Raw genomic sequence first — 26,370 nt, forward strand, 5'->3', positions numbered from 1 at the left:
TCTGGGAAAGACTGCTGTGTTTATGAGACAGAGAGAAAGTGGGGTTGGGGGGTGCATTTTTCAAGTGATTGAAAGGCCATGTTCACATGTAAGATTTCACTTCTTTGACTGTTAGGCTTAAAACTTATGCAAACCTGGTCCAGAACAAAATGGACCAGACAATGATGGTCGAAGATTGCTAATAGTGTCTTTCCATGGGGGAAAAGGGCACTGACAGAGAAGTCTCTTTCCACTCCAAATGTAGCAGGTATAATCTGCAGGCAGTCAGCCCCTCTTTTAATAATCCTTTATCTTCTCAGTGACGACCTAGGGCCGTCGTTATTTGCTGACTGGTCTGCTGTTGAAAAGGGAGGAGAAATTGATGCATGTGGAGGAAATTTTAATGAGGAAAGATTTATTTCTAGAGTCCTTTCACAACATGTGTATATTTCAAGAGGACAGTGACTATGCAAAGTGACAAAGACAACGATTTATATTTGGAACATCTAGTGTTGGGTGATGGGCTGATCCGTTTGATGGAAGCCAGGTTGTCACGGACTGAAAAGGAAGCAGGTGGTAGATAAATGGAGGGAGAGTGGATGATTCATTCCAGTCATTTAGCACACTGTCTTGGGAATCATGTGCGCACAAAAGCAAACAAACTTTTTGGGAGATTCCAAATTAGGCAGTTGGGTCTTGGAAAGAGGCCCCCACGTGGGAAGCTCAAGCGCCCTCCAGAACGCTCTTCAGAAGCTGTGTTGGAGCAGTGTGTTTCTCATAGTTGGTCCCTGACTCATTCTCCCTGGTTCCTGGTTATACAGGATTTACCTGAAGCAAAATGACCACAAAGGCGAACTTCTCCAGGACATCTCCTCTTGAAGTCCTCTCTTCACAGCAAGGCCCCAGGTCACAGTGCACAGCCTGCCTGGGCCTGTCCACCCAGGATCCAGCCCAGGTCGAGAAGCCCTGCAGCAGGCAGCAAAAAGAAGCCTGAGGCTGGGGAAGCCAACAGAAAGAGCGCGGGGAGGGTGGAGTGGACCCAGAAGCCATGGTGCATCAGGGGCCCGGAGCCACAAGTCCTGCACCCTCACAGAAGCAACGTAGAGATCCCTCCCGATGCTCAGTGCAGACAACTTCTTCAGACTACGGCCCTGAGGATCAGAGAGGACACACGTCTAGAATGGGAGAAAGCTTAGGGATTTCCCTCTTCAACTACCTCTTGTTACAGAAGAAAAATCTGACTCCAGAGTAATCACTGCAGAGCCATTTGAATGAGCCCCCTTCCTGAATTATTCTAAGCCCCCTCTCAGACCACCCCTAGGCCAACAAGGAGCTGGGGATGGGGAGTGAGAGCGTTTTAGACCAACGGATTGGTTTGGCAACAGTCTTCTAGCAGAATTCTTACTCCTTATTCTTCAATAACAGGTTGTAGAAATTCATTCAAGTATGTAGGTTTGAGTCCTGGCTAATTAGCTATGGTTCCCTTGGAAAGGTTCTTCACTCCTTTGGGTCTTGGTTTCTTCCCCTGAAAAATCAAGAATAATCATTGTGGTAGTAATAATAATAATAATAGTAATATGTGACTTGTTGAACTTTCAGGATTACTGTGAAGATCTAATGACAGAATATAAAATTACTGAAAAGTATGAAGCCCTCAAAATATCATGCAGTGTTGATGATAAGTTCATTGCATTTCAATCCCTTAAACAACTCAATTCTATTTCTATATTTCTATCTACTTATAATGACTTTATGCACACACACACACACACACACACACACACACATCAGCTCTCTCTGATCTTTATACACTGAGTCACATGCTCTTACATGCATTTACCACCCGCTGTGCATAAAGCCTCACTGTGCCCAGAGCGGGGTTATCAGAAATTAGGGCTGAATCCTGATTCTGGCATTCACCTTTAGTGTGACCTGGTCAAATTGCTTACCCCGTCCTCAGTTATTCACCTATAGCATGCATGTAATAATTCATACACAGTGGGGGTTTTGCCCTGCAGCGGACAGATGCTAAATCATTGTAATTGTATCCCCATCCTCACATAAGTTTGATGGGCATGTACTATGTGCTTGAACTTACTTGTGGATTTCCTAGCTTGGCACTCAAGGCCCTCAGTAATGTGAGCCTCTCTTCCTAGCTGTAGGTAGTCCCGCCACCTTCCACCCTCACTCACTTAAACCTTAGCGGACCCCTGCTTCCCACACCAGACCAGCACTTCGCCTGCGCCTTTGTTCAACCAGCTTTCTCTGCTGGAGGATGAGGATGTTCCCCTTTCTTCCCCCGTGTTTCCAGCTCTTTGCCTCTGTTAGACCCTGTACTGTCAGCCCACAATGACTTCTCTGAGTCCAAATTCTGCCCAGTCTCTGAGGTCTGGGCATTTGCTCCTCCTTTCTGAGATTTTCCTGGAGCCTCTTAGCAGAAGGTGTCACTTCGCTCTTGGTTTTTGTGGCTCTTTGCCTGAATCTCCTCTATGCCACATTTCACTTTCTGCCTCACAATTTAGGTATTCATGGACATGTTTTTTCTCTTCTCTAAAACAAAACCTTACTAAGTGAATGGATAAATGTGTTGTCTTGGAATAATGGATTGATGTTTGTAGCTGCTTCCATAATTAGGTTAAAAGCTCTTTAAAGGCAGGGACCATGTCTTATCCACAACTATAATTCAATTAACTAACACATTGGAGGGCCTAGTCTGACGTGAAGCTGGATAAGGTGCTTCGGGGTGGGTGACAGCCTGTGAGACACATCCTTGCCCTTCAGGAATTCATAATCTAGTTGGAAAGGCAAGCCCTTCTCCCCGCAGAAAAATGCACGGAGAAAACAATCATAAATATCTGTTAATAGGGGAAGGGAGTAAAAAGAAAAGATTATTGTATTCGTGCAATATACGATGACTCAGCAATAAAAACAAACTCCTGCTAGACTTCTCAGCATCGAGGGACCCCAAAATCATTATATTCAGCAAAAAAAGCCAGACACAAAAGACTGCATACGAGTTGATTCTGTTCCTATGGCAAGTCCAGAAAAGGGAAAATAAAGCTTTGATGACAGAACTCAGATCACTGGTGGCCTGGGTTGTCTGGGTTGGTGGAGCGAATGGGGAGAAGGGTGATGAAAGCAAAGGGGCACGCAGGAACTTTCTGGAAAGATGGAGATGTTTCGTCCTGACTGGGATGGTGCTTACACATATGCATTTGTCATCAAACTACACACTTCAATTCTGTGCATCCTATTGTATGTAAATTATACTCCGATTGAGTTGATTAAAAATGAGTAGAGAAGCCAAGCTCAGTGGCTCACACCTGTAATCCCAGCACTTTGGGAGGTGAAGGTGGACAGATCACTTGAGGTCAGGAGTGCGAGACCGGCCTGGCCAACATGGTAAAACCCTACCTCCACTAAAATACAAAAATCAGCTGGGCATGTTAGCGTGTGCCTATAATCCCAGCTACTTGGGAGGCTAAGGCAGGAGGATCGCTTGTATCTGGGAGGTGGAGGTTGCAATGAGCCAAGATCAGGACACTGCACTCCAGCCTGGGCAACAGAGAATGACTTCATCTCAAAAAAAAAAAAAAAAAAAAAAGTGGAGAATGCAGTTGTACTTTAAAATGTAAATAACAGTTCAAAACAACCATAATGGAAGAGATATCGCAAGTCACAGTTAATAGTGACTTGAGTTATATAGACAATTGTGTTGACAGTCACAGGAGGGACTCATTCCTTTAGACCCTGGAGGTCTTTAAAGGAGGAACATGAGGTGTTTAAGGATCACAGCGGGAAGGAAGAGTGTTTGCCAGGTGGGGGCATCTTATGCTCCCTTTTTTTCCCTTTTTTTAAGAGACAGGGTCTTGTTTTGTCACCCAGGCTGGAGTGCAATGGCTTGATCATAGCTCACTGCAGCCTCAACCTCCTGGGCTCCAGCCATCCTCCCATCTCAGCTTCCACAGCAGCTGGGACTACAGGTGCATGCCACCACACTTGGATAATTAAAAAAAATTTTTTTTGTAGAGACAAGATTTCACTATGTTGCCCTAGCTGATCTCGAGCTCCTGGCTTCAAGGGACTCTCCTGCCTCGGCCTCCCAAAGCACTGGAATTGCAGGTGTGAACCACTACACCCAGCCTTCATGCTCCTTTTGAATTGACCACAGAGCACCAGAAAGCACGTAACAATAATTTAATAAGTGATCTCATAAGAATGTGTTCTTCCGCTCTCTGTTCAGGAAGTGTAGACATGAGCTGAGCCACGCCAAGCCTATGTCCACACACACAGGCTTATGGGCACTTCGAGTCTCTGCTCCTTTCTCCAGGCTGCTCCTTCTGCCTGGATTTCCCATCTTCATCCTTCCACGCTTGGAGACATCTTGCTGTTTCCTCAAGACACAGCTCCCTGTCCTTGGAGTCTCTAGGGGCCCACCCTTCCAGTCTCTCCAGGCAAGGTTGTCTCTCCCTGGGTCAGGTTCCCAAAGTGACAAATCCATTCTGCTCCCCTGATTCTCCCCTACTGCACCAAGGTTAGCAGCCTCCAACCCATCTATAAGCAGCTCCTCACTAGGTATTTGCCAAGTATCAGTTAGTTTTCTCATTAAAAAAAAAATGTGTGCAGGAGGCCACACCACATTTTCAGGGCTGGCTAAGAGCCAGTCTAGTTTCATTTTCATCTCAACCCCTTTCTACTCGGTCGGACTCTCCACCATTGCAGGTGGCTGGATCTTGTGCTCTGCTGGCCCAGTGGCCTGCAGGAAAAGCTCTCTAGAAGGTTCCTCTGGGTGTCTCTTACCATGAACCCACAGGGCTGCAAACAACAGTCTTCAGGCATGTCTGCAAGTAGCAGAAAGCCCTTCCACACAACCCACCCTTCTGCCCATTAGTGCCAGGCTTCTTTGTGGCAGGAGACCAGAAAAGGGGCGACTGCTTCCAGAATTGTAGTAGATCTAACGGGAGAAGAATCCAAATGGTCACCTGGTCCAACAGATGGAGAAACTGGGTTTAAAAGGATGAAACTATAGTCTTACTAGGAGGACCTTTAAAAAATGAACAGAGAAGCAAAAGCAAACCTTTTTGTCCTCCTCTAAACACAGGGGGTGGTGAGAAAAAAAATAAATCAATCAAAGTCACCTGGAACAGAACCCATCAGTAAGGAAAGACAGGCTATTTTCAGGTTCTAAAAGGATACTAGTAACAGTCGGGGGGAAAATCCACACAAAAACTGTACTTGACAGAGGCCTTTTGAAAGCAGATAAAGGTGTGTTTTGCTGCCTTGTGGCCTTGGGCCTTTTCACTCTGCTTAGTCCAGCTGGGCTTGGAGATTGAGGTCTGGGAGTATGATTGTCTGTTTGTTCCAACTGATACTGGAGTTGTTTGCTTTGAACAATGTGACTTTGTTTCTTTGTCAGACATGGCCGGCAGCATAGCTGTTGCTTAGGAAAGGAACAAATGCATTAGGAGCTTGCTAAAAGTCAAACAATGTTTTGTGTATTGCAGAGTATTGGCGAAAGTACTGTGATGATACTGGCCAAGGCAGCTTAGTGTGGCTCTAAGGACCGTAACACCCAACCACTGTGGTGGCAGGGAGTGATTCCCTCTCCGTTGCCATCCTGAAGCCTATGCACTGGACTCTGAGCTGTTACCAAGAAGGTGCTGAGAGCAGTGGCTCTGGAGCCAGGAATGACAGGCTTATATTATTTAAAAAATCATTGCAATTTGCTCTTCCCAGAAGAGAGGATCCATTAGCTGCATTCTGAAAGGCAAGAATGCTTGCAAGCTGAGAGCCCTGGCTGGTGTCAGCACAACTATAATAAGGGCACCTACTGTGTGCCAGACTCTGGACTAGTGCTATGAGTACTGTCTGTGCATTACACGGGTAAAGCACCCCAGTAACCTCAGTGCATAGAAGAGGGGTGTCCAAGAGCCAGCTCACAAGAGCCGATTACGTCTGTCTCCACCTGCATTGACATCATGGCAACAGCTTGAAATAGGCCATGGTGGAAGTATTGACACCACGGAAATTGGCAAGTGCTATGAAATCAGAGGTTTCTTTTTGTTGATTGGTCGGTTTCATTTTTTGAGAGCTATTGTTCAACATTTACCAGCTCACCACTGGATAGGTAGTATTCTTACCCCCACTTCACAGATGAGAAATTGAGATTTTAAGTCACTAATCCAAGGGGTCATGCAGATTTCAAATTCACATCTTCCTGGAACTAGAGTCCAGGGAAGAGCCCAGTTGGGGCTGAGAGCTGTTGAGGGCTGTTTAGAGGGAGTGGGAGGTGGGGTGGGGCAGGAAGCCACTGGGATCCCCAGCAAGCCAGACCCAATGGAACCTGCTTTGAAGCACCTTTTCGAGTTGAGAGACTATCCACAGGGCCCCAGGAGAAGTGATTGTAGCCTGACTCCAGCAGCTGCCCTCACTACAGCCGAGGGTCCCAGGACCCTCAGCTACCCCAGGACCACCCTTCCTCATGCCTGGGTTTCTCTTTCCTCTTTGGGACAAGTGACTGATATTCCATTCTAACAACACACAACACTCTGGCCATTCCTGGGGTCAACAGCCTCTCAGAAGTGATCAGGTAAAGGCTTTGTGTGTCAGGAATAACTCTTCAGTGTGCTAATACTCTAGCCTGCAAGCTTCAAACCCAATCTTTGTGACTGAGTGGAGCAAGGCCAGGGCAAACAGTATGTCAGGAAACTGCACCTTAGATATTCTAATGTCAGGATAAGACTTCTGACAATTGCCCATGTGAACTTGTGATATGGAGGAGAGGTGGGAATTAGGGAATGGAGTGATGGAGAAATGTGGAGGCTGGAAATCTGTGTCTTATGAGGGAGGAATGGGGATGAAATGATGCACTGGAATTCTTTAGCTCTGATGATCAAGTAGGAAAGAGGGGGCAGCTACTCCTTCTCCACCCGCATCTTCTCTGTCACCTGCATCTTCTTTCTTCTGCTGCAGACAGGATCTCTGATTTCCTTTCTGGCTTGGTCAACAGCCTAAAGATGGATAGTGGCTACTGGGACGGACTGATGGTGAGTTTCAGTTACTTTTCTGCTGGAGAGACCTCAGCTCATCTCAGTCCGTAGCACATGTGCATCATACTTGCTTTCAACCCCAAGCCACGTACTAGAAAACCCAGATTTGAGCCGCAGAGAGAAATCACTTCCTTTTCAGTAAAGCCCGTGACACATATCAAATGCTATAGAAACACAGTTCAGTGCCATCCTGTCCTTACTGTGTAAATCAGAACAGTCACGTATACCTTATTGTGCATCAGTATGCCTTACAAAATAACGGAGATGGAGCAGTAAGATTGTTGAGTTTTTTTTTTCTCCCTTCTTAACTTTCCAAATCTTTACCGGCTTTGTGAAATTGCTGCCTAGCACAGTGGCAAATGATGTATGAAATGAAGTATTGCTTTCCCCAGCCAAGCAATGGCTTTGCCCTCACTGCCTCCGTATCGATTATCTGAAGTCGTGTTTGGGTTGGCTACGTCAGAAAAACACATGTTTTTTTACATTAGAGCAAGAAAGAAGGTGAGGAGGGAGAGCAGCAAGAAAGATTTGTTTAATAAGAGAAATAGCCTAAGTCTGTATAGTACCAAAATATTGTTTTGACTGACTTTTCCCTGATGTTTTCAGATTGTCCAAGCATAGAAAGGAGAAGCCCTCTTCTCTGCCTTTCTGCACCCTCTTCCACTGGGTCCATCCAGTCCGTCTTGGACACAGCAGTCTCGTCAGATGGCTTACTGCATTTAGGGAAGACATGTGTAGACCAGGTTATGTTCATTACGTAGCAAAATATCACAAACAAATATTATAACTACTGTCAGGATACGGGAGAAATACCACCTTCCTATGGAGCTTTCCCCATCAGTTTTTAGCATGTGATGATTCCTGCCCCCTTTTAATTGTTCTGATCTTTCTGCATTGCATGTCTGTCATGGACCGAATATTTGTGTCCCCCCAAAATTCATATATTAAAATATCTGCAATAGGATGGTATTAGGTGGTAGGGATTTGGGAGGTGGTTAGATCATGAGGGAGGAGCCCTTACGAATGGCACTGGTGCCATTATAAAAGAGGCCCCGGATAACTCATCTGTCTCTTCCACCGTGAGGACACAGAAAGATGCCATCTATGAACCAGGGAGCAGGCCCTCGCCAGACACTAATCTGCTGGCGTCTTGATCTTGGACTTCCCAGCCTCCAAAACAGTAAGAAATCAATATTGGCAAGAAATAAATAAAATAAATAAACAAATATGACTTATAATCCACCCACTCTATAGAATTTTGTGATGGCATCTCAGACAGTGTAAGACATTGTCCAGCATCACAGAGTCAATTTATTACTGTAGTTCGTCCATTCCTTAATAATCTGTATATAAAATGTAGCTCTTTTTTATGTCAGCATATAACGTCATCGCTTGTTCTCTGATTGTCAGTGGAAAGATTCTTAAATCTACGATCTGAGTGCTGCTTACTGCTAGTTGTGTAACCTGAAGAAAATGTTCTTCACTTCCCTCTGCCTGAACTTCTTACATGTGAAAACATATCATAACATATAATGTGTCTGCAAAAGCTATTGATTTTTTATATTACTTTAAAATATGTGTGCCTTTTCCCTACCTCCTGTGAGGACTGTGAGCTTCGGGAAGTCAAGAATCACTTGTCTATTTTTTGTGTTGGTTGTGGAATCGAGTGCAATGTTGAACGTTTGTTGATTGACAAGTGTTTCACCTTTCTTTTTTCCTACCAGTTTGGGTTTTAGCCAGTGCATTCTTAGAAGCCAGACAATTACTAGAGTTACTAGAAGCAACAGAAAATATGCTCCCAAGTTCAATAAGCAAAAGCAGTAGCTCTAAAGACAAGCAACATGTATCGAAGAGGCCACACATTCGTCTTTCTGCCTGATCAATTTTGGGCAGACGTGACACCACTTTTCTTGTAAAACAAGCAGTGATTTTTATGTCCCATATAAGGGATGTATTCTGTTTCTACGTTTTGAATGAACGCGGGTTTTACCTGCGTTTACTAATGATAGCTACGTTTACTGAGTGCCTGCTGTGCAGTGATACACTGGTAAGTTAAGTTCTTGGGAAAACAATCACCTCGCTTTGCTGAGGTTGCTGATTTCCATGGTGAGAATATTCCTGCCATGGCCAGTTTCAAGCTACCCATGTAATACCACCAAACACAATCTCACTGCTCCTGCCACCTCCCAAACTGTGTCAGAACTACACAACTACTCACAATAATTTTCACAACAACCCTACAAGGAAGATATTATTGGCTCCCATCCTACCAATGAGGAAACACGCTGGGAAATTATTTGCTCACAGTTGCATAGCTAGTAAGAGGCGAGCTTGGGATGTAAACAGAGGCCTGCGTGACTCCCACGCCTGCCGACTGTCCAGTACACCACACTTCCTCGCCACACAGCTCTGCTTTATGGAAGAATGTGGTGACCCTCTACTCACAAACTCTGGCAAGACTGGGTGAGCGGAACTGTCTCCAGACAAAGATCCATGACTATTCACAAAATCCAAACCCAGCCTTGGAAGACAGGAACTTTCTCACAACCTACAAGTTGGGTTCACTGAGCAGTTGTGATCTTGCTCAGTTTTGGCGCATTACCATGTGATGCAATTGAGCCGGTCACTGGCACCCACTCAGAGCATCCAGTGGCACCATGAATAGTCAGAGTGTCTGGAGGAGGGCAGGGGAGGAGCCCTCCTCACAGAACAGCTCAGAAGGGACACAAATGCCCCTACCCTTCCAACAGCTGCTGGCCAGCAAACTATGTTGGCTTTCAGTGATCCTGCGTGAGTAGAAAGGGTGTTTCCAGCACATCCCCAAAAGGGTTTCAGATAAGTCCTGCAACTTAGGGCTCTTGCTTCCACAACTTCTCCCTTTCTTTTTTTTTTTTTTTTTGAGATGGAGTTTCGCTCTTGTTACCCAGGCTGGAGTGCAATGGCGTGATTGGCTCACCGCAACCTCCGCCTCCTGGGTTCAGGCAATTCTCCTGCCTCAGCCTCCTGAGTAGTTGGGATTACAGGCACGCGCCACCATGCCCAGCTAATTTTTTGTATTTTTAGTAGAGACGGGGTTTCACCATGTTGACCAGGATGGTCTCGATCTCTTGACCTCGTGATCCACCCGCCTCGGCCTCCTAAAGTGCTGGGATTACAGGCGTGAGCCACCGCGCCCGACTTCTCCCTTTCTTTTAAACGGGGGACAAGAGAGTTTGTCTCTTTTCTTTTTTTGAGACAGAGTTTCCCTCTGTCGCCAGGCTGTAGTGCAGTGGTGCAATCTCAGCTCACTGCAACTTTCGCCTCCCGAGTTCAAGCGATTCTCCTACCTCAGCTTCCCAAGTAGCTGGGATTACAGGTGCATACCACCACACCCAGCTATTTTTTGTAATTTTAGTAGAGACGGGGTTTCACCATGTTGGCCAGGATGGTCTCAATCTCCTGACCTCGAGATCTGCCCACTTTGGCCTCCCAAAGTTCTGGGACTACAGGCGTGAGCCACCGTGCCCGGCCGAGTGTTTGTCTCTCTATATCCCCAGCGGGTTAATAAATAATGTCCCCCAAGGCTGTAAAATGACAAGATGACAAGAGGCACATAGACACAGTGTTATTATTTTCCCCACAACTTGGTTTTCTGGATGTTGCACCTGCTATAAGCCCCACATGGAACCAAAGCAAGCCAAATAATCGCTTTCCACACTTACTGCAGTTTTAAAGAGATCCCACATCATGAAATGATGATATCAACAAGAATAATAATAATACCTTGTGTCTGTGGAGCTCAAAGCACTTTACAGACAACAGAGACGTTGTCAACAGGTGGACAATTAATGGGAAAAAATTGACTCATGTTTTAAGAAGTTACTCCGTGGGGGATAATGGTTCTGTTATTCTCACATATTGACGGGCAAACGTAATATCCATTTCTGGTCTAAACTATGAATAAAAATGCCAGGTAGGACAGGAGCAAGGGGCCTGGAATGAACAAGGAAATCAAGAGGGCGCCTCTCCCCGTCATCTTTCTGAACACAATCTAGACACAGCCATAGCCTGGGACAATTCTGACCCCAAATGACCCCATGACAAGAGGCTGCTCAGTGACCTAGGTGATTAATATGACAGGACAACCACCAGCTTTCTAGACTTTTCTCGAGGATTCTCTCTGAGGTTCAGATGGAGGCTGTTGAGTCATCATGGCAAATGCTCAAAAGAAAAGCAAAGCTAGAAACCCATCCCCAGGGCCTCCTCCTAAATGAACGGCAGCCCCACCCTGCTCCTCACCCACTTCCCTCCCCTCTGCTCCCCGCACTCTCCTGCATTTACCTCCCCTTACTCACCCCAAATCTACAAGCTCTGCATGGCCAGCTGCAGATATCACAGGCGACTTTGAGTTGTAAGAAATCATGAAGCAAAGGCATTTGCTGAGAGGCCACTCTGCAAAGTGCAGTGCTGGGTTGGAAGGGTGGAAAGTGAGACCAAGGGAAAGAGAAGGAAAGAGGAGGAGAGGGGAGGAAAGGAGAGGGAAGGGTAGGAGGGGAGGGGAAGGGAGGAGGTGAGGGGAGGAGGGGAGGGGAGGGAAGGAGAGGGGAGAGGAGGAGGGGAGGGGAGGGAAGGGGAGAGGAGAGGAGGAGGGGAGGGGAGGGGAGGAGGGGAGGGGAAGGGAGGAGGTGAGGGGAGGAAAGGAGAGGGAAGGGTAGGAGGGGAGGGGAGGAGGGGAGAGGAGAGGAGGAGGGGAGGGGAGGGAAGGGGAGAGGAGAGGAGGAGGGGAGGGGAAGGGAGGAGGTGAGGGGAGGAGGGGAGGGGAGGGGAGGGGAAAGGAGGGGCATTGATTTAAAAGCTCAGTGGATAATGTGCCAGGTTTGTTACCTGTGCTATCTCATTTGATCCTCATCAAACGCCCTGTGATAGAGGTATTGGTATCCCAGTTTTTAGATAACAAAGCCAAGGATCAGAGAGTTAAGCAACTTATCAGGGGCCACGCAGCTCTCAAGTAGCAGAGCCGGAATGAAAATCCAGGTGAGTCTGAGTTTCCACTTCAATGGGAAGTTAGGGAGAGGAACTGAGAACGAGCGTTGAGAGCTGGCAGAGCGAGCATTCAAGACCGTGGTCAGGAGTTGGAGGTTGGTTGTAAGGTCATGGGAAACTACATCCAGGCATCACCCAGATGAGCAGGGAGGGCAATGGATCTGAAGGGCACTGTAGAGAAAGAATTTGGGGGATGGATAAAAGGAAAAAGGTGTGAAACAGGATGCACGGCAGCAGCTTTTCATCGTTGTTGAGTCAAGGACCCCTGTGTGACGTGATGTGCATCGGAGAACATGGGACGCTTCCCCCAGAAAATGCACAAACCCACTCACAAACATCAACGTCATTTTGGGGGAGTTGTTGGGTTCAAGATTAAGGTTCCTCGCCCTGTGAAGGGGCCTAAAGTGGTGAGAACACTGGCATCCCGTGTTTGGCTTGGAGGACTCTCAAGACAATTGCATATTCATTTTCAGAGAAGAAAGGAAAGATCTCTGATACTGGAAATTATTTATTTATTTTAATATAAGACAGGAGTTTCTTTTTTTCCCCCATGTTTCTTCTGCAAATCTGATAACAGGACTGCCACAGATGCCACTAAGGGTCACTTCACAAATCTCCATATTATTCTAGACTTACAGATACCTATTTGCAAAAAGCCTACAAGTCGTAGCAGCTGGATGAAAGACATTTGGAGACAAAGGTCGAAAACAAGGAGCGGTCAGGCACGATGGCTCACACCTGTAATCCCAGCACTTTGGGAGGCTGAGGCAGGCGGATCACCTGATGTCAGGATTTGAGACCAGCCTGGCCAACATGGTGAAACCCCGTCTCTACTAAAAATACAAAAATTAGCTAGGTGTGATGGCGGGTACCTGTAATCCCAGCCACTGGGGAGGCTGAGGCAGGAGAATCACTTGAACCTAGGAGGCGGAGGCTGCAGTGAGCCGAGATCACATCACTACACTCCCGCCTTGGGAACAGAACAAGACTCCATCGCAAGAAAAAAAGTGGCGGGGAGAACAGAGTGGATTCAAAGTTGCTCTGCAAAGTCAAGTCTCAAATGCCCCAGGAACACGAAGCCTTCACAGAGCCAGCAAAGGGAGTCTGCATCCGGGATGTGGAGTGGGCTTGCCAATCCAGGAACTCAAACGAGAAAATGCCACCGATATACACGAGACAGAAAGAGAATGGGTAGAGGCTGACTGGGAAGAGGAATGTGCCTGGATGTCCCTGGCAGCAAGTCCCATCCTACCTTTCCCAGGGAGAAAGAGAGAAAGACGAAGGAGGGTGAGGAAAGGCCTGGGAGAGGAAACCCCACGGCATTTATCAGCAACAGAGTGGAGAGATCAGGAGTCCCCACAGCCAACTTTAAACCCATGTTGCTTCCCTCACCCCAGTGCAGATGCTCCCTAGGCAAGCTTGGGGCAGTGCGCTGGTATGAGAGGAGCCCAGGCACCTGCCACAATCCCCCCAGGGAGTAAAACTAGGGGTGGGGAGGGTGACTGCATCCCGGAAGGACCGTTTCAGCCCAACCTCGCGTCCATGCGCGTCTGCTGGAAACATGTCTCTCCCAAGGTTGCCTAATTTTTCTGCCTAAACTACGGGCTGACCCGCTGCTTGCTCCTTCAACACACTGTCCAGCAGGGCTGGGGTTTAAGGAGAAAGAAAGTTTCGTGGAGATTAAAAAAATAGTAATAACAACCCTGATCCACCATTCCGGACACCCTTTCCAGCTCTCTGCTCCACGCAGCTGTGTGTGTGTAAGACAAACAGGGTGTGTGAGTGTGTGTGTGTGTGTGTGTGCAGCAGCAATCAGTGTGGCGAGGCTAGAGGCTTTCATCACTGAAACACTGAGTTCCTGTTTATAAACATTTGCTCACCCACAAAACATGACCTACAACTTCGAGCCCTCCTCGTTCACATCCTTCATACCGCATGCACTTTCTCTCTCTACCTGAAAGCCACTGAGGAGAAAATAATTTCTCTCTGTCAAAGCGGGGAACGCCCAGAGAACAGAACACGTTTCTACACAGACTCGAAGGCTTCAAGGCGGGCTGGGGAGACCCTCCCACCGGTGATGACTGACCCATGGGGCTGACTCTGGGAAAAGTCATCACATGGCGCATGGCTGAAGGCATTACTCTTTCCAGGCCTTTCTGGAGCCCCCAAAGATTTTGGGACCAAAACGAATGTATCTTAGCGGCATTTGCAGCACTGTGGTGGGCAGGGGGTACAGGTCTAATTTGTGTGAAGAGGAGGGAAGACCACGAGGAGAGGAATACAGCTGAGACCTTGGGAGAGAATGGAAGCGGGGATGGATCCGCTGAGAAGTTCTGGGGCACCCAGGTTGGGAGCACTCATGCAGCACCTTTCAATAGGTGACCTCAGGAGCAGAGTTCTGAGGGAAAGAGTGCTGGCCGTTTAGTTTGTTTTCCTGACCATCCTCCAGATGACAGTTTGGGGGCATCCCAACAGCAGGTTGCAAGTGTTCTGTGAACGATATTCCACACAGCGCTGGGGCTCCAGAGTTACGCTGGGGAGCCCGTGGCCGGGGATGGGGCGAGTCCTGCCCTCTGAGAGCCCTGCCCTGCCTTCAAGAAGAGCAGTTTCTCTTTCACCTGCTTGAGGCATTGGAGTTCCTCTCTGGATTTCATGGTAAGAATTCTATCACCAGGAGAAGTTTGGAAGCCTCTGGCTCAAGATAACAGAAGTCTCTGATCTCAGCGTGGAGGTGCTTTGAGCCTCTGGCCCTGGTGCTCTGCGCTGTCCCGAGGGAGGGGCCACCTTTGGTTCTAACAAGCAGCTTATTGAGGACAGGGCAACGGCTGAGAGACGAAGGGTGTCCAGACGCAGATGAGGGATCCCAGACCCCAGAGAGAGACGGCTACACATCACCAAGATTCCTGGTGGTTTTCCAGGCCATTCCTGTGTTAGAGTCCTCACCCTCCTTCCTGAGCTTCCGCGCTGATCCACGCTGAAGCTGCATGCATTGGAGAAATGGCTAACTCTTTGCCCAGGGATGGACAGAGCAGCATCACAGATCACAAGGCCACTCGATGGGCATGGTGGCTCATGCCTGTAATCCCAGCACTTTGGGAGGCCAAGGCGGGTGAATCACCTGAGGTCAGGAATTCAAGACCAGCCTGATCAACATGGTGAAACCCCATCTCTACTAAAAATACACAAATTAGCCAGGTATGGTGCCACACAGCTGTAATCCCAGCTACTAGGGAGGCTGAGGCAGGACAATGGCTTGAACTCGGGAGGGGGAGCTAGGAGGATCGAGGGGGAAGGGAGAGAATGGCATTCAAGTGCTGGAGCTTGACATTCTAATCCTTTGGGCAGGGAGGGAAGATGCCACCATGCTTTAGTAGGTCATGGAGAGGCAGGGTGGGCGGCTGTGCACACGCCCAGGCCAGGGCACTATAGTGCAGGTTGCTCAGAGGTGCCCTGGCCTGAAGCACGGGCATCACTTTCACTCACTCTGGGCATTTACTGCCAACTCGGGAATACGGTTCACTTTTCCATGATCTGGCAACATATACGTATGGATATTGTAGTGTGTGTGTGTACAATCAACACTTATCCTCTGTAGTAAAAAAAATGGTATTAATTATGTTTTGGATTGTCTTCATATAGATCTCAGAGCATAATTTAAGTAAATACTGTAGTCACGACTAGCAATGCTATATTATTCTTATTTGAATTTTAACCCTAAGAATTTTCCGGTCTGCTAGCCAAACCAACACTTGGGCACATTTATACTTCCCAAAAGCTAAGATCATCCCAGCGTTCCCCTGACTACTAGGAGAGGTTTGATGCTCTGGAGCTCAGATGTGACAGTTTCCCTGCACGTGTGATGAGCTGTGTGTGGCTGTGTCTGCAGATCGGACTTCGGGTCAATGCGTATTTGGGGTACTATTTGCTTCTTGCTCCTTTGGGTGTGCCCCAGGTCCCATGGCCTCGTTCACAGAGTTCTGAGCAAACCCATTCCTGTCCCCCGTCTCACGGTTCACCAGACCTTCCTGGGGCAGGAGAAGGGCTGTCCGCTGGGGCAGTCAGCAAGAGTGACTTTTTGATTGCCCTGGCTAGAAGCCTGTTCCTGACACCCAGGTAAGAGCAAACTGTTCCTGGAGCCATGCACACAAGGCATGGAAACGCTGCCTGTCAATTCTACACTTTCTGTGACAGCCAAACCATTGGGCTTCCTTTGACTTCTTCATTGTTGTGTGTTACAATTCATAACTGTTTCATATGTTATGAAACTCGGTAATTATAACTATATGTATGTAGCATAGCGTGAACACAAACACACACACACAAAATGTTAGGATGGTGTGTTCCAACACAAAGACACGCACACTCACAACAACCACACAGCAGAAACCCCTCTAAGGTTCCACAGCCACCAGCGTCTCAATCAGCCTCAGGCCGCCGGATCACCTCCTCGCCTCCCTATGTCTGTTTCATGCATTTGTAATTGTATTGTCTGCATTATCCGGCACGTTCCTGACAGAAGAGAATTTCCATTTTGACTAGGTGTCGATGAAAACAGCATCTTCTCCTTGCAATCTGAGACATCTGATAACTGAAAAAACTCCCCCAAGACTAGACTCTGGCTCCACACACTGCAGAGCCTGTTTCCACTTTCCTATCGGCCTGGCTCTGGGTGGCCACAGGACAGGCTGATGCTGCCATGTGACCTCAGGCCCTGTCCTCTCCATGGAAATGCCACAGGAGCCAGCACAGGGGGCTGACAGATGTCCCTGCAAGCCACTTCTACATCAGAACAGCTGGTGATGCTTCATATAGGCCAAAGAGACTCCAAATTGCATCAATGTTGCACCAAATTCAAACTAAATACCTCCCCAACTTAATTTTCCTTTAACCAGATCCTAAAACTGTCCAAAGCCACTTCAAAATGACAAGAAACTGATGAAATGTGTGGAGGTAAAGTTGAGGTGAAAAGAGACAAAAGTCTTTTTTTTTTTTTTTTTTTTTGAGACAGAGTCTTGCTCTGTTGCCAGGAGCAATCTGGCTGGGCTCACTGCAACCTCCGCCTCCTGGGTTCAAGCAATTCTTCCACCCCAGCCTCCTGAGAAGCTGGGACCACAGGCTCGGGCCACCACACCCAGCTGATTTTTATATTTTTAGTAGAGATGAGGTTTCACCATGTTGGCCAGGATGGTCTCGATCTCTTGACCTTGTGATCTGCCCACCTCGGCATCCCAAAGTGCTGGGATTACAGGCATGATCGACTGTGCCCAGACTTTTTTTTTTTTTTCTGAGATGGAGTTTCGCTCTCGTTGCCCAGGCTGGAGTGCAGTGGTGCAATCTCAGCTCACTGCAACCTCCGCCTCCCAGGTTCAAGCAATTCTCCTGCCTCAGCCTCCCAAGTAGCTGGGATTACAGGCACCTGCCAAAACACCCAACCAATTTTTGTATTTTTAGTAGAGACAGGGTTTCACCATGTTGGCCAGACTGGTCTTAAACTCCTGGCCTCAAGCAATCCACCCACCTTGGCCTCCCAAAGTGCTGGGCTTACAGGCACAAGCCACTATGCCTAGCCAAAAGTCTTAATCTATTAATGTTATTTTTGCAAATTGTACAAAACACATGGCCGTGGGAACTGACTGCAGTGGTCCCTCCAGGCCCATGCAAGGGATGAATCTGAAAAGGAAGGATGCCGAAGTTTAAAACTCATTAGCCTTATAGTAAGTCCTCCTCTGTGCATAGGATTTGGCACTAGTGGTCAAAGGAATAAGGGAAACAATGACTTCCAGCTGCGAGGAAATGCTTAAGCAGCGGTTCAGAGGCCAGAGAGCTCAGGACCCTTTGGCAGGCAGGGAGAAGTGTATTTGGCAGCACGGCTGTAGGTGAGAAGCACGCAGTGGATGTAGATCTGAAACGCTGGGCAACTGCAGACCTCAGAGGGTCACAAACGTCAGGGTAACACGTCTTGATGTCAACTGTACAGCAAGAAGCTTTGAAGATATGCATGCCCATGGCCTAAAGCAGGGACCAACCCTCTCCAAGCCCTGCTTTAGAAAAAGAAATTTGGGATGGACAGATGGGAGGCAGAGATACCAGCTCAGAGGCATCAGCAGCTATGTGGTGCAAATCAGAATTCTCCGGGAAAGGAACAACACAATGATTGATAGAAAGACACAAAGACTCACGTGCAAGCCTTGAGGCAGTGCCCAACTCCTCTTCCTGCCCTGACCTCATTCACTTGACATAGCCCTTTTCTCTGAAACCTGGCTGCTCTGATGTGTCCTCAGCCCAGCTTTACCTATGGAGTCAGTCTCTGGAACGACACTTCACACCCCTCACTGTCCTACCAGGGCGCCAACTCTCAGTCACACTGTCTCCGGATGCACCTGACATCGCTGGGTGTGGTTTCTGCCCGTCCTCTTAGACCAGGATGCAAGAGGAGGCAGGGGCTTAGTTCAGGCAGGAGGAAAGAGAGCCTCCACAGGGCTGTAGGGAACCGGATGGAGGGACCAAGTGGAGAGAAGGTCGATTAGGCAACTAAGTGTAGGCAGAAGGCAAAGAAGACGGACACATCAAAGAGGATGCTGACGGCCATAGTGGAAGGAAGAATGTCCATGTGTTTAGGCTGCAGGAGAAGCCCAGAGATGTGGAAATTGATGCACCTCAGCATGGATGTGCTCAGTTGGAGGCTGCACACATCTCACATTTGCCTCCAGCACAGGCTTCGTTTTAGAGCTTCGTGTTCTGGCGCCTTGGTCATGGAGCGGCTGGAGAATCTCCTTTACCTTTTTGCCCTCCACCACCTATGCTGTCTCCCTGGATGATCTTACCAGTGCCCTAGCTTTAACTTCAGCTTCGACAGGGGCCCAGGTCTCTACTTTGAACTATTAATGGTGAAACTTATTATTATAGCACTCCTTCCCTAGGGCTGGCATTTGGTGGAGCTCCCCGCTATAGTTAGACCTGTTCTATTTTTCTCTTTTTTTTTTCTTGAGACGAAGTTTTGCTCTGTCACCAGGCTGGAGTGCAGTGGTGCTATCTCAGCTCACTGCATCCTCTGCCTCCTGCATTCAAGCGATTCTCCTGCCTCTGCCTCCCAAGTAGCTGAGATTACAGGCACGTGCCACCACGCCCTGCTAATTTTAGTAGAGATGGGGTTTCACCATGTTGGGCTGCATGGTCTCAGTCTCTTGACCTCGTGATCTACCTGCCTTGGCCTCCCAAAGTGCTGGGATTACAGGCATGAGCCACCATGCCTGACCCTATTAGACCTGTTCTTTATGGCCAGTACCCACCTCTGACTGGTCACAACCCCTGCCACAGTGATTGTTGAATTGTTTTTATTGTGGTAAAATACACATAGCATGAAACTGATCATTTCAGCCATTTTTAACTGTGCAGTTCGGTGGCACTGAGTTCATTCACATTGTTGTGCCACTACCATCCAGCTCCAGATGTTTTTCATCTTCCTAAACTGAAACTCTATACCCATTAAACACCAACTCTCCGCTTCCCTCTTCCTAAACCCCGGCATCCGCCCTTCTACTTTCTGTCTCTGGAAGTTTGACTGCTCTAAGTATTTCATATGCAGTATTTGTCCTTCTGTAACCGGCTTATTTCACTTGGCATAATGTCTCCAAGGTTCATCTCTGTGGTAGAATGTGTCAAAATTTCCCTCCCTTTCAAGGCTGAATACTCTTCCGTCAGACGGATAGACCTTTTGTTTATCCCTTCATCCGCTGAGGAACAGTTGGCTGTTTTGACTAATGCTGATATGGATATGAGCGTACAAATATCTGTGTGAGTCTCTGCCCTCAATTCTCGTTGAGTATACATCCAGGAGTGGAATTGTCAGGTCACATGCTGATCTTGTGTTTGTTTCTGGGGAAGTGGTGAATATTTTTAACATCACACCTGTTACACAACAGGTACAGTTGCTACTCCGCAGCTCTACTCGGGTGTCTAATTAGCATCTCATGGTGAAATATCCAAACCCAAAGTCTTGATGGTCCTAAGCCTATTCCTCCCCAGCGTCTCCCACCTCCGTAAGTGGCATCACCACACAGCTGGGGCCAGGGCCTTTGGCATCATTAGCAACTCTCTCTCACTGCACTTCCAACCCTTCAATAAATCCTATCAGCTCTATCTGCAAAATATATCCAGAACCAAACCGCTTTTCAGCACCCTGCTCTGCCACTGGACCAGCCCACCCTGACCTCTCACACTCACTATTGCAGTAATCTCCCAAAATGGTTTCTCTTTGCCCTTTTACCAGCTAGTCTTCATGCAGCTGCTAAAGTGAGCCATTTAAAACGTCAGCCAGATCCCTTCACTCCTTTGATTAAAACTTCCAATCTTCTCATCGTAATTAGAAAGAAAAAAAAAGACCCGAAGGTGTTACTATGTGCTGTGGTCTGAATGTTTGCGTTCCATCCAAAATTCATGTTGAAACTGAATCTCCAATGCAACAATATTAAGAGGTGGGTCTTTTAGGAAGAGAGGAAGTGATTAGGCCCTGAGCACTCTGTCTTCATGGATGAGATTAGTGCCTTATCCGTGGCTGGAGGGAACTAGCAAGGCCCTTTGGCCCTCTGCCTTTCGCCGCGTGAGGAGCAGCAAGGGGCATCATCTTGGATGCAGAGAGCAGCTCTCACTCAACTCCAAACCTGCTGGCACCTTGATCATAGACTTTCTAGCCTTCAGAACTATGACAAATACTTTCTTTTCTTCTTCTTTTTTTTTTTTTTAGATAGGGTCTCACTCCACTTGCCCAGGCTGGAGAGCACTGATGCAATCTCAACTCACGACAGTCTCAACCTCTTGATCTCAGGTGATTCTCCCTCCTCAGCCTCCCAAGTAGCTGAGATTACAGGCGTCTGCCACCATGGCCTGGCTCATTTTTGTATTTTTAGTAGAGACAGGGTTTCACCATGTTGGCCAGGCTGGTCTCAAACTCCTGACCTCAAGTAATCCACCCATTTGGGCCTCCCAAAGTGTTGGGATTGTAGGCGTGAACCACCGCGCCTGGCCTAATTTCTATAATTTATACATTACCTAGTCTCAGGTATTTCATTACAGCAGCACAGATGCAGGGAGACACCATGGGCTGTGTGAGTGGCCCTCACCTGACCTCACATCCTCTGTGCATGCCCACTCCTGCCTTTTCCGCAAATGCGTTGATTAGGTCCTGCCTCCGGACCCTGACCCTGGGTGTTCTCTCTGCTAGAAATTGCTTCCCACAAATCATCGCATGGCTTATTCAAATGCCACCCTCTCAGAGAGGGCGCCCAGATGATCCTATCTAGACTAGAACAGCAGCTGTCATCACCGGCAGTCTCCTAATTCAGTTTCCATCTCTTCCTATACCTAGCACTCCTGACCTTACGGTACCTGATTATCTACTGGCTGGTTGTTTATTTCCCCCCTAGACTACAAGCTCCAGTGGAAGGGAGAGGGCTCTGATGGCTGCTGCATCCCTAGGGCATGGAGTAATGCCCGGCATGGAACTCCCTGCTCTGCAGGAAGGACACGCTTCCCGTCATGAGATACCTCAGCACGTCTCAGCCTCCAGGGCCATTGCAGTTCTACTGACACAAGGAAAGGGTGAAATGCTAAGATCCACACCAGAGGCACATAGGTGGAGTCAATGCTTTGGGATTCCCAGAGTCTGTGGCCGGTTCTCTTCACCAGCGGAGTCAGAGCCAACCTGACCAGTAGAGTGGGGAGTGTACCCTCCTTTAAGTGCCTTAGGAAGACCTTGCACCCACAAATAGCTCTACCACTAACTAATCTATCACTATCTCTTAAGTTTCACCATTAATAATGCAATTGCTTTGTTTGCAGGAAGAGGGGAGAGAAGTAAAATTGCCTCAGTACTTAGTAAATACCAGGCAGCATTGAAGATGACCAACCGTCCCAGTGTGCTTGGTCAGAGGGATTTCCTGGGACTTTCAGAGCTAAAACTAGGACGGTCTTGAACAACTGGCGTAGCCGGTCACCCTACTTTGTTTCTTGGTTACTTCTCTCAACAGTCAGATGTGCATTTTACTCCTGAGAAATCCAGGCCTTCAGCCTGCAGCCAGCATGGCAGACCTGGAGTCAAAGCTTCCACGGCTCCAGGGTCTGGGTCCTCTCTCTGACATCCCGAGGGTCCCCGGCCTCCCTTCAGGTGCAGTAATTCTGAAATAGCTCTGTGTAACTCTCCCCTCATAAAATGTACTCTTTAGAGCACTCAGTTCATGACATATGGAAAGGAATGGATGAAGGCTTGCTGGAAAGGCAGGGACAGATACTTGGCAGAAAAAACAGAGCTTCCAAAGTATGCGTGGCAACTTAGGGGTTTGAAAAATCTTTGTTCTAAGGACCAGAATTTTAGTGTCAACCTGACATTGGGAAGTGGTAAGAACTGACGAAAACAGTCCTAACGGAGAAGCACTCTGAGCTTCTGGGAAAGAGACCGCTGCACGGAAGTGGCCATTTCCAGGCCACATCGTAGGACATGGCTGGGCGTTATTCTTTCCGAAGTTCGGCTCCCCATCCTAGTTATTTGAGATTTCAAAGTAGTCATCTGGTTTATCTCTTCAAGTGTGATCATATAATACACTGTTCAAACAAGGGCACTTCTAAGAATAAAAAAGGAATGATTCATAATTAGGCCAGGACAACAGTGGGGAGCGGGACTCTGCCCCCGCTGACTGGGATGCCTGGTCCCTGGGCCAGCTCGTCTGACCATGAGGAACCGAGTTGTGATCTTGCCTTCTAATGTACCAAGCAAAGCAGGGAAAGTCCCAGTCCCACGCCATTGCCACTGGGCTCTTCTGCCTCCCTCTAGTTCTGCCCGCTGTCTCAGGGTCTAATGAATGACTTTTCCCCAAAGGTCTAAATACTCCCTTGAGTCATTTGCATCAAATATCAGCATAGGAATGCTTATTTCAACTATTCTTTATCACCACAAAGTTTTCTGAGCACTCACCTTAAACAGGGCCTCTTCTGGGTGCTACAGACATTTTCAAGGGAGAGAGACCTCACCCACCTATCGGCAGTGAGCTGGCTGGCTGGTGGGTGAGTCTGTTGGGGGGTGAATCTGCCCCTCCTGACGTTGCCCCTCAGTGACTGACCACAGGCTTTGGAAAAACCTCTTCAGCAGGGTACTGCTTACTCTGATCTACTTAAAACATCAACTCCCACGCCCTGAGGAGGAGCTGAGCATGCCAGAGCCGCAGAATGCAACTTTGCTAAGATCAAAGTGCGAACTTGCTGAAGCTGTATGTCTGAAACTACCCAGAAATCGCTTTGTGCTCACCCATGAAGCAGAAGCGATGGCGAGCAAGTGTGCAGAGACCATGATGAACTTTGTGCAGAGATGAATACCATCTGCAGCTGCTCTCCTCCAGTCCCTGCCAGTGCACACGAACAGTGCCTGTTTCTGCACAACTGGGCCCCAGGCTCAGCACAGTGCCAAGCACGTAGTAGGTGTGCAGTAAATATCAGTAAGTCATTGAATTCTCGTCTCCGTGGACCATGCTGGGCCTGAAGTGGTCTAAGTTTGAATCCACACAATGGGCCGTGGTCTATGGCTCATGGCTTCTTGATGAATCCTAGAATGTTGGCACTAATGGTGTTCTTTCTTACAGGATCAAATCCAGTCCCAGTCAGTTTCAGCTGAGAAAGTCAGGTGCGGGACCCAGAGACTTTAAGATCACTTGTCCAAGTGTTAATGGCAGAGGCAACACTGGACTCAGGTGTTCTGAGCAGTAACCCTCGCTCCTCTCTCCCTACCACACGCCCCCCAGGCCAGCTGGCCCTTCTGACCAGCACCATCTGTCTCATGTCTCATTGCCATTACTCGGAGGCCTAACCTCAGCACCAGACAGCAGCTTGACCTGGAACCTTGGCACCGTGCCCTAGCCATGTCCCCTGATGCCCCTGCTCCCTAACAAAATTACTCCCTTCCTCCTCTGCGTGTGATGAATTCTCTCATAAGGCATCTCTTTTCTTTCCCCACTATGTTCCTGTTGGCTCAAGATGTGTCTGCATTCCTTACCATTTTACCAGGAACAGCGTCTTTTTCATCTTTCTCTCTCCAGTGGCTCGACTGTGCCTACCACGCATGGATGATACAGATGTGCAGCTTGCTGTGTGACCATGGCCCAATTGTTCACTGTTCTGGGCCTTCTGTTGGATTTAGAAAATGAATGGGGTACTGCTAACTGATCTCCCAGAGTGGCTGTGTCCTGATGTATATATATTGTTGCATAAATATCTTGGAAATGCAGGGGCCGACAGCAGTGCTCGACAATAAACGCTGTGTGCTGAGAGCAAGTGTTAGAGAACTTGAAAGGAGACTCTTCTCTCTGATGAAAGAAACAGAAGGTAGCTCTGCAGAGCCCCTCAGATGATGCATGCTGTGGACCTGAGCACGGGGCCTGGTTGGGGAGGAAAGAACTTAGGAGAGGTGTGAGGGCGAAGGCGTCTCATGGAGAGGGCTTGACCAAACCCTGACCCTCCTCTTTGTAGGGCCCCAGGCTCGTCTGCGGGGTCTGCACAGGCTGCCTGCCCCCTGTGCCAGCGGGCGAGGGGGACGGCCTCCCCTTCTCAGCAGGACCCCCAGCCCTGCAGAGGGAGCTGGGAGCTGGCTGCTTTTAATTAGAGGCGCTTCTTTCCTGTTTTCCTTCGCGGCCAGTTTCTGAGCTTCCCTCACCCTCTGCTGATTCCCCAAAGCAGTTTTTTTTTTGAAGTATCCAAACCGTCTGGGATAAGAAAGGAGAAAGCTATCATTATGCGTGTGAGCTGTGTGGTGGCTTCCGCTGGCTTCCCAGACATTTGGAGGTTGTCAAAGCGGTGGCTCTGATGTCTGGACATGGCCCGAGGAAGCCTGGTGCCAGCTTTCTGCTTCCTATGCCATCAGCTCTGCTTGTGTATATATATTGAGCACCTACTGTGTGCCAGGCTCCCAGATGAACAAACATAGCCCCAGCCCGAAAAGCTGAGAAGCATGACAGTGATCACCAGCACTTTGACAGAGGTGTGAACGGAGCACCCCAGGCATGGAGCAGGAATGAGAACGACTGGTGTGGCAGTTTGTACCAACGAGAACCTTAGAAGGAAAACACAGCTCCAGTCAGGCTTCCGTCCCCATCAGAACCCACTCTCGTGCCTGGCTTGTGGAGCCCACATTCATTCGGAAAGCAAGAGGCTCCGGAAGGGCTGTCAGACTTAGCAAAGAAAAATGCAAGAGGCATGGTGAGATGTGAACTTCAGATAACACGCCATTGTTTAGTGTAAATATGCTCTAAATATTGCAGGGAACGTGCTTTTTAATATAACATTTAAGGTATATTCGCGCTAAAGAAAAGATGCATTGTGTGTTAGAAATTCACGTTTCACTAGGCATCTGGTATTGTATCTGGCAACTCTTTTCCAAGGTCAACAGAGAGACCTGGACCGTAGGCCAGAAAGTCCATTCTACCCAACACTGGGCTACAGAAAATGCATCGTATTTTGGAGATCAGCCACACTGGGAGAAAGATGACTGCCTCATGTCACCAGGGTAGACGAAGAAAGGGTTCTAAAGCCTAACAGCATTCACATTATAGGTATGTGGGCTTGTTTTCAAAGATCATCTCTGCGTTTTCCCTTGAAATGACAGAGATGTTGGAGGAGCCAGGTCTGCTGGAAGCTGGTGGCTTGACCCAAGAAGGAAGAAACAAGGTGGCCGCCTTTGGGGACCCAAGCAGTAGGCTGGTAATTCCCAGCCCTTTGATACTCCATTCAAACTGTCACGATCTGTTTGATGCCTGCTCCAGCTCTATCCCAAAAGCATGTTATATGGCTTCCATCAGTATTTCTTATTTAGTGCAAGCTTAATTTAATCTGAGACTGGTTTAAGAATACACATACTTCTCAGTCATCAAAAGAACATGGTTAAGAATCTCTGTGCTAGAAACCACAAAGGTCTAGGAGGTCACTGAAGGAGAGGCAGGAATGGGAACTGAGATGAAGAGGGCAGAGACAACCACCCAGGGTCCATTTTGGAGGAAGTGGCTGAGTGAAGTCTGGGAAAAAAAAAAAAAAGACAACCAGACAACCTGGAGACCAGCTGAGCTGGAAGCAGGGAGAGGCCCGCAGGCGTTAGCCCGGCCCTGGGGGCGCCCAGACACGCCCTGGCGTTTCTCAGGAGGAAGAAGGCCTGCTGTTATTTACAAAGCTGTTGTTGAGATTTTTGAGGATCTCTTCCAGGTTCTCGCTTATGTAAATTGTAATCCACAGTGCCTGATGCTGTAAACCCTCTCCGTTGGGAGCGTTTTAGCTCTGCCTTTGTTCTCCT

At 48.2% G+C, this 26,370-nt stretch overlaps 1 long non-coding RNA gene across 1 annotated transcript; it reads right to left on the reverse strand.

Annotated features, from left to right (window-relative positions):
- Window positions 1-23,217, reverse strand: LOC105722379 (uncharacterized). Its single transcript, XR_001108563.2, has 3 exons — window positions 23,017-23,217; window positions 1,385-1,504; window positions 1-945 (listed from the first exon to the last, which is right to left on the reverse strand). It is a non-coding gene; the product is annotated as an uncharacterized LOC105722379 (long non-coding RNA).
- Between the last annotated feature and the right edge of the window lie 3,153 nt (window positions 23,218-26,370).

This window comes from Aotus nancymaae, unplaced genomic scaffold (assembly GCF_030222135.1).
Source record: "Aotus nancymaae isolate 86718 unplaced genomic scaffold, 86718_ANA_hifiasm-v0.15.2.pri h1tg000032l_0, whole genome shotgun sequence".
Classification (NCBI taxonomy): Eukaryota; Metazoa; Chordata; class Mammalia; order Primates; family Aotidae; genus Aotus; species Aotus nancymaae.